This window comes from Myotis lucifugus, unplaced genomic scaffold, assembly GCF_000147115.1.
Source record: "Myotis lucifugus unplaced genomic scaffold, Myoluc2.0 scaffold_197, whole genome shotgun sequence".
Classification (NCBI taxonomy): Eukaryota; Metazoa; Chordata; class Mammalia; order Chiroptera; family Vespertilionidae; genus Myotis; species Myotis lucifugus.
Genome location: NW_005871245.1, coordinates 1,166,300 through 1,174,923, shown reverse-complemented (window position 1 = coordinate 1,174,923; position 8,624 = coordinate 1,166,300). Strand labels below are relative to the sequence as shown.

The 8,624-nt window shown below is 42.8% G+C and overlaps 1 protein-coding gene, 1 long non-coding RNA gene, 1 other non-coding gene and 1 pseudogene across 5 annotated transcripts in view; 3 read left to right on the top strand and 1 right to left on the bottom strand.

Annotated features, from left to right (window-relative positions):
* Positions 1–3,158: 3,158 nt before the first annotated feature.
* LOC102416895 lies at positions 3,159–3,420 on the top strand (annotated as a pseudogene).
* Positions 3,421–4,783: 1,363 nt separating this feature from the next.
* On the bottom strand, positions 4,784–7,755 carry LOC111827644. Its single transcript, XR_002831284.1, has 3 exons — positions 7,338–7,755; positions 7,028–7,203; positions 4,784–4,819 (listed from the first exon to the last, which is right to left on the bottom strand). It is a non-coding gene; the product is annotated as an uncharacterized LOC111827644 (long non-coding RNA).
* LOC111827661 lies at positions 5,685–5,792 on the top strand. The gene has a single exon (XR_002831307.1). It is a non-coding gene; the product is annotated as a U6 spliceosomal RNA (small nuclear RNA).
* A 195-nt stretch (positions 7,756–7,950) lies between the features above and the next one.
* Positions 7,951–8,624, top strand: part of PHACTR4 (phosphatase and actin regulator 4) — a 73,639-nt gene continuing 72,965 nt past the window's right edge. For 2 of the 3 annotated variants that reach the window (XM_023760978.1, XM_023760976.1), the window contains exon 1: positions 7,951–8,086. The gene's annotated coding sequence lies outside the window, so the exon portion shown is untranslated. The remainder of the gene's footprint in view (positions 8,087–8,624) is intronic. The other variant, XM_023760980.1, reaches the window with a different exon arrangement.

Sequence of the window (8,624 nt, the reverse complement as noted above, 5' to 3'; positions counted from 1 at the left end):
CCAGTGCCTAACAGTCCCTTGGTACATAGTATTTTGGGTGAACTCTATTAACTGAGTGAAATAATAAGATAATAGTGCACACAAACACAGAGGCTAAATTTAGCAAGATCTCAATAAAAGGTACATATTATTATTAACAACATAGTATTGGTGCTGAGTTTATTCACCTTGAGAAAACTAATATCGTTAGAGGAGCAACAAATTAGAGGTAGGTATTGTGAATCTAGCTCTGTATCTCATTTTTTATATATAATCCTTGGCCAAATCTTTATTCTTCTCACTTTTCCACTATTAAAATGGACATAAAATATTCACCCTGGTGTCCAACTTAACTTGGTTCTTATTTGAGTCCCGGTTAGGGCACATGCCTGGGTTGCCGGCTCAATCCCCAGTAGGGAGTGTGCAGGAGGCAGCCAGTCAATGATTCTCTCTCATCATTGATGTTTCTATCTCTCTCTCTATCTCCCTTCTTCACTCTGAAATAAATAAAAATTATTTTTAAAAATAAAATAAAATCTGCCCTTTGCCAGACCACACCCGATAGGCTCTCCCGTGTATGCCCAGAGTTTCTAGATATAGATCCTATGCTGCCCCAGAACTCCTCTGCTTTCTCAGCTGCTAATGTTGACTCCTGACCCTTCTCCATTCTGATCCCATCTAGCTCCTCAGTGTTTTATACCAACTGGCTATCTCCTAGCTTTCAGCTCTGAACCACACTTGTCCTCACAATAAAGTCCAAAATCCTTAAGTGCTGACTGGATCATCTTCTTCCCACCTTTTTCTTGCTCACTGTGCTCCAGCCACCAGGCTTTTCTGAAGTTACCTGATGGCACTAATCTTCCTGATTTAGGGCCTTTGGACCCATCAGCCTCTGCTTGGAGCACCGTTTCCCCTACGCAACCTTCACGTCTCAGCTTCTTCGGGGAGCATTACTTGGCTCTCTTGACAGAAATTAGTTTTCCCTGTTATATGCCATCCTTCCTCCAGATCTGGTTTGGTACATTATCAGAGCTTCACATTTTATTCTATTTTTAAAAAACCCTCACCCCAGGATACGTTTTTTTCCCCATTTAAAAAAATTTATTGTCTAAAGTTTTACATATGTCTCCTTTTTCCCCGGCTTGACCTCCCCACAACCAAGCCATTCCCACCACGGGCAAGCCCCCACCACCCCAGTGTCTGTGTCCATTGGTTATGCTAATATGCAAGGATATGTTTATTGATTTTAGAGAGAGGGAGGGAAAGACAGAGGGAAAAAAGGAGGAGAAGAAGGGGAGTGAGAGAGAGAGAGATATTGATGTGAGAGAGAAATATCTGTTGCCTCCTATACTAGCACCAATCAGGGACAAAACCTGAAACCTAGGTATGTGCCCTGACCGGGAATTGAACTCATGGCCTTTCGGTGTATGGGACAACGCTCCAACCGAGCCACACGGGCAGGGCAGAACTTCACATTTTAAAAGAGAAGTTAAGAATCTGGACTAAATGTGAAATTTCTGTTTTAAATGATGGCAGGTAATTTAAAGTGTGCAAATATTGAGGGCTGAACCAAAATATCTGTAGGTTAGCGACCGCCTGTGGCCTGCCTGTTTGCAACCTGAGTTGTCCAACCTTTGGCTATACTTGGAAACTATTGTTGTGTTAATCGTCACTCCACTTGTTAACTGTCCACTCCATGCCAGGCACTGTGCTTGGTGCTTTACACGGATGATTTCACGTAACATCCAAAACCACCCCTGAGGTGAGGTAAGGTTCAGAGAGGTTAAGACACTTGCTCCAAGTTACAAGCCTTAAGTGGTGGAGTTAGATGCTACAGGCCTTTCCAATGGACTACTGTGCATCAAGGTACAGTCTCTCGGTTTACAATGACCAAGGTTTCTCAAGTTCTGCCTAAAAACAGCTACTATTTCTTGTGTTTTCACCATGCGGCAGGCATTGTGCTAAACACTTTACATGATCTGATTCAATCTTCCCAACATACCAAGGAGCTACTGTTATCATCCTCATTTTATAGGTCAGGAAACAGGTATAGAGCAGGTTATCTGATTTACCCAAGGTAAAAACAGGATTCAAACCTAGACAATCTGATGCCACAGTTGCCACTCTTAGGAGCCCCTCTTTACCAATTTGGGTTTGAGCTAAAGGGGAAAAGGGAAAATTTTATAAATCACTCTTACTCCAATCCAGAGTCCCCCAGAGGACTCAATTCTGAGAGGGATTCTGCCCCTTCCCTCGGCTAGTTCCATGAACCTGTTATTGAGAGATGTGGCCTTCGGGTGGCAGCAACACCACGTCTCTAAATTCTGCAATGTTCAGCTATCGTGAGGAAGCTTTATAGCAGTCAGATTCACTCATTTGCATGTTGTTCTCTGATTGGCCCAACTAATTCTTTACCAATTAATTGGACTTGGTTCTTAGCCCAGTAAGAACTGCTAGGCTTGTAGAGCCATTGACAGCTGTGACAGAAGAGAGCTCAAAGGATTGGAAACTATGGTGAAGTGTTCCAGTCCAACAATCATCCTGATGATTTTCAACTATGCTGGTTGGAACTGTGTTTCAGTAGTCCCCCAACACTTTTTTGAGCTTTTAGTTTAAAAAAAAAATCCCCTAGTTTGCTGTTGTTTTTAAGGTACGGTAAGATATACATTTAAGGAAAAATTCAATAGCACAAAAGTGTACACAGTGTAAAGCTAGTCTCTATATCATGCTTATCCCAAGTCACACAATTTTCCCACCCCAGAGGAAAGCTTGTGTATCCTTCAAGGTATAGATCAAGAATATAAAAGTAGCCGAAACCGGTTTGGCTCAGTGGATAGAGCGTCGGCCTGCGGACTGAAAGGTCCCAGGTTCGATTCCGGTCAAGGGCATGTACCTTGGTTGCGGGCATATCCCCAGTAGGAGATGTGCAGGAGGCAGCTGATCGATGTTTCTCTCTCATCGATGTTTCTAACTCTCTATCTCTCTCCCTTCCTCTCTGTAAGAAATCAATAAAATATATTTTAAAAAAAAGCATATGCAGAAATCCTAAAGAAATAAATGATAACCTAAAACTAAACTTCTATAAGAAAATATAGGGGGAGGCTTCTTTGGGTCTGAGCCTGGACCACCCCTCCCTCAGAAGACTGTTGCAGTCAGCCAGCCCCTGCTCCACTATAACCATGTGTGACCAAAAGGCAGTGATCAAAAATGCTGATATGTAGGAGGAGATGCAACAGGACTCCGTGGAATGTGCTACTCAAGCACTGAAGAAGTATAACACAGAGAAGGACACTGTGGCCCATATTAAGAAGGAATCTGACAAGAAGTACAACCCCACCTGGCACTGCATTGTGGGAAGGAACTTCGGTAGTTATGTGACACAAACACTTCATCTACTTCTATCTGGGCCAAGTGGCCATTCTTCTGTTTAAATCTGATTAAAAGCATGGATAGTACCCACACACCCAGTGATCCACCCAAAAATAAGATTGCAGCCTTAACTCTAAATACCAGAGACTGAAGTCTTCAGCCTTGCCTAAAGGAACACCTTGATCTTAAACCTTTTATTGTGTTAGTGGGTTTTTTTTAAGTGGTTTTTTATTGATTTTGGAGAGAGAAGGAGAGGGAGAGAAACATCAGATGCCTCCTGCATGTCCCCTACTAGAGATTGAGTGCACAATCCAGACATGTGCCCTGACCTGGACAGAACTGTGACCTACTGGTTCATGGGTTGACCCTCAACCACTGAGCAATACCAGTTGGGCCCAAAGCATCTTAACAGAATGTTTATGTAATCTTTTGAGTGGCAAACTGAGGGATAAACAGAATTATGATTTATCCAAATGTAGCTCAGCTAGGGTGTTGTCTAAATGGAGGTTCCAAAAGAAAACGAAAAATTTGAGTAACCTACTGTTTTTAGCAAGCCAAACGCTCTCCAGTGTATTAAAAACTCTGTAAGCCCTGGCCAGTGTGGCTTAGTTGGTTAGACATTGTCCTGTGCACCGATAGGTCGCTGATACGATTCCCAGTCAGGGCACATACCCAGGTTGCAGGTTTGAGTATAGGAGGCAATCGATTGATGTTTCTCTCTCACAGGGAAGCGACCCATAGTGCCCTAACCCATGGAATTGAACCAGTGAGCTCTTGGTGCACGGGACAAATGAGCCACACCAGCCAGGGCATTTATTGTGTTGTTTTGTACAGGGCATTCTCTGTACTCATTTGTTGTGGTTATAAAACAATTAGCCAAAAAAAAAAAAAAAAAGATGGGAGGAAATTTTTGTGATCTTGAGTTAAGGAAAGATTTCTTAGCTACGACATGATTCACAAGAGAAAAAAAGACAAACTGAACTTAGTTAAAACTTTAAAACTCTGCTCTGTGAAAGATGATACGACAAACCACAGACTGGAAGAAAACATCTGCAAATCACTTATCTAATAAAGGTCTCATACCTAGAATGTAAAAAGAATTCTCACAACTCATTACTAATAAGAAAACAACCCTGTAAATGAATGGGCACAAGACTAATACAGATACTTCACTAAAGAAAATATATAGATGGCAAATCAGCACATGAAAAGAAGCTGAATATCCTTAGTTATTAAGGAAATGTTGGTTTTATGGAGGTACTACTACACACATATTGGAATGGCTAAAAACAATATTTTCAAAATCTGACAATATCAAATGCTGATAAGCACACAGAGCAACTGGAGCTTTCATTATTGCTATGAAAATTCTAAATGGTGTAGCCATTTTGGAAAAAAATTTGGGTTTTTAAATATAAAATTACATGTACACTTACCATACAATTCAGCAATCGCACTCCTAAGTGTTTACCTAAGAGAAATAAAAACTTACGTTTATACAAAAATCTATACACAAATGTTTACAGTCAACAAAAACTATAAACAATTCCAATGTCCTAAACTAGTGAATGAAGAAACAAATTATGATACATCCATACAATGAAATACTACTCAGCAATAAAAAGGAACAAACTACTGATACATGCAACAACATGGATGAATTCCACATGCATTATTCTAAGTGAAAGTAGTCAGACTCAAAAAGCTATACTTTTCCCTTCCATTTGTATGACTTTCTGGGGAAAAACAAACTACAGGAACAGAAAACAGATCAGTGGATGCCATGGTTGGGGGAGAGGTTGACTATAAAATATAGCATGAGGGAGTATTTGGAGTAAATGGATAATTTAAATTATAATGGTGGTAGTTACACAAGTGTATGCATTTGCCTCATAGAACTGAACACCAAAAAGAATGAAATTCACTGTGTGTAAAAAAACAACTGTTTAAAAACAAAAACCCTATACTCCCCCTCCACCACCACTACTACTATTGTGAAAGCTACTGATTTCAGGTTGGCATAACAGATGTGGGTGATATAAATACATTACCATTTTTCCTTATTTAAAAAAAGGTAGCATATTTTGTACATTGCTCTGCTCCATGCTTTCTTTAAATAGAGAACTATTTCAATCATATAGAAAAATAGATGTTTTTATAACAAACACCTAAGCACCTTTCACCAAAGTTATCAAATCTTCACATTTTGCCTTATTTTCTTACAATTCTTTTGAAGAAATAAAATATCAGAGCTATGTTTTAAGCCCCAATGTATCCCTCCTTTCACCCACTCCTTTTCCTCTCTCCTCAGAATTGTATTGTCCTGTGTATGTGTGGTGCTCGCTTCGGCAGCACATATACTAAAATTAGAATGATACAGAGATGATTACCATGGCCCCCTGCGCAAGGATGACATGCAAATTCGTGAAGCGTTCCATATTTAAAAAAAAAACACGAAAAACTATGTATGTATGAACCCTTAAATAGTATATAGTGTTGTCTGTCATATTTAAAAATTTTATATACATGGTATCAAGCTGTATATAACCTTCTGCAACTTAACATTTTGTTTTATCCATGTGGATACCTGTAGCTTTGGTTTATTCACTTTAATTGTTTTGTAGTATTTTATATTATGAATATATCACAATTGATTTGCCCACTCTATTATTATTATTATTAAATTTATTTTATTATTTATCTGTTTTGTGTGTGTTTTTTAAATCCTCACTCGGGTATTTATTTTTTAAAATAAATATTTTTCCATTGGTTTTTAGAGAGAGGGGAAGAGAGAGGGAAAGACAGAGGGAAATATCGATGTAAGAGAAACATCGATTGGTTGCCTCCTGCACTCTCTCTGGAGCCTGCAACCAAGGTATGTGCCCTTGACCGGAATCGAACCCGGGACCCTTCAGTCCGCAGGCCAGTGCTCTATCCACTGAGCCAAACTGGCTAGGGCTCTATCATTATTATTATTATTATTATTATTATCTGCAAATAGTGCTACAATGAACATCCTTATACCTGTAGCCTGTGTCTATGTTCTTTGTTGAAAATTTGGAAGCTTAAACAAAAAAAGATGAAAACGAATATTATCCTCCATAACAGTTATCGTTTATTAAGCATTTAACATGTATCAGGTATAGTGTTGGCCACTTCATGTGCATTAATTTAATTCTCACACCAATCTATATATTAGGTACTATTATGTTTGCTATTGTACAAGGAGAAAACTGAATCCTAACGGGTTTAAATAACTTAGCCAAGGGCACACAGACCGGAAGCGGCAGAACAGGTTTGTTGCCAAAGCCTCTGCTCTTAACATTATGCTCCCACAGAGCCCATGAGCCCTAAATCCAGAAATAATAATGATTAGAAATAGTCTTTACTGTTAGTTGGCCTCCCAGAAGACAAGAGAGGCCTGGTCCAGGCCACTTTCCATTTAATAAGTTATACTGAGAGCACAATATGCATGCAGAAAAGTATAGATCAGTATACAAAAGTATTTATATCCCAACTATGAGTTTCCACAAACTGAATATCTCCATGTGAATGAAAAAGGGGCTCTGCAGTAAATCTGAGAGTGACCTCACAGGATGGTCTGACCCTACGTTCCTAACGGGGCAGGTCAGGAAGGGTAGTCACCCTCAAGCCTGTCACCTCCCTAGTAAACGGTTACCTTTGCACGAAGCAAGTCCGGCCGTTGTTTTTGCGCATCAAGGTGAACACACTTTTGAAAAGCCTCTTTTCCGCACTCCTGGGAAGCACAACCACCTCCAAGAGCGCACCGGACCCCGGCACAGAGGTCAGCTGCTTAGCCATCCTCCGGATAACCCAACGTTGCGGGTTTGACTTCTGGGCAGGGCACACGCAAGAAGCAAGCAATGAACGCGTAAATAAGTGGAACTACTAATCGATGTTTTTCTTCTTTCCTCTCTTTGTCTAGAATCAATAAATGAAAGGGGGAAAAAAAGGGAGCGAGCACATACCCTCATTAACTATCCCCTAATCCAGTAGTAGAGGTTTTCCTGCCTTGCTTTCTCCTGGAGCCTGAAACTAGTGAGTTCTGGAGAGCGATGTTGGTGGCTTCCTCCAAGTGATGGTAGTGGAGACAATGGGAAGGAACTGAGATATTTGCGATGCGGAATAACTGGATTTAAAGGGCTGAAGGCATTAAGAATGAGCTTCTTCCTTATGCACAAAACTGAGGGAACTTGCTTCTAAATTTTTTTCACTTCAAATCGGCCGTGCATAGTTTTTGTCTTTTCTTTTGGGGAGATTATACTTGAAATTGGGCCTCACAGTTTTCTCAAACAGAACACTTACATCAGCTGCCACCTTAGGCACTGCCTGGAGCTCAGTCTATTGAACTCTGTCCTTCCAAGTCCATAGACCTTTGTCCCCCTCAATATCAGGAAAAGTGCCCAAATTCTTTTCCACGCGGGGCTCCAGTGGGCGGCGCATGCCCAGAGAGGCCGCGCGGGGCGACCGCCCGGAGAGCAAACAGCGAGCCGTTTCCGCCATTTTGTCGGCCCCAAGAAGAGCTGGCCGGGGGCTGGAGACTACAAGTTCCGTGAGCCCCCGCGGCGACACTTCCTACCCCCTCACTGTCCGGCCTGCTCCCTCTCTCCCCCCTCCCGGGGGCCGCAGGCTCTGGCTGCCGCTGGCGGCCGGTGGGCCAAGTAGGATTTCCGGGGGAAACTACTGTGGAGGCTGAGGAGGCGGCGGGGCGACCTCGGTGAGTTCAACGAGCAAGGAAAAGTGAGCGGGAAGTGCCCGGGGTCCGGCTGCGGCCGCTCCTTAGGCTCGGGTCGCGTTCTTGGTTCCGCCAGGGGGTCGCGGTCCTGGAAGGGACAGGGCTCGGGCCGCGGTCGCCGCGGGCGGCGGACGGGACGGGCTGGGGCCGCCGCCTCCTCCTGCGCCCTCCCTCCCACAACGGTCCGGCGGGACTGCTCCGCCTGCTGAGCGCCCCGCGCGGCTCTCCCTCTGCCCCAGGCGCCTTGGCGGGGCCCTTTTGTCTGGGCTGCTTGGCGTCCCTTTGTGCCTGTGCCTGGAGTTGCCTCCTCGGGAGACCCCCGGGACCAGGACCCTGATGGGTACACGACCCCTGCGAATCCGGTTACGGTAACCGGATCGGGGTCAAAGTCCATTTTTCAAACCGGCCCGACTTCAACCTCTGCATTCAGGCAGCTATAACAACATTCACTATAAACGTGAGGAGCTATAGAAATTCATGTGGAAATTTCAAACAATAATAATACGTACCGATCATCACG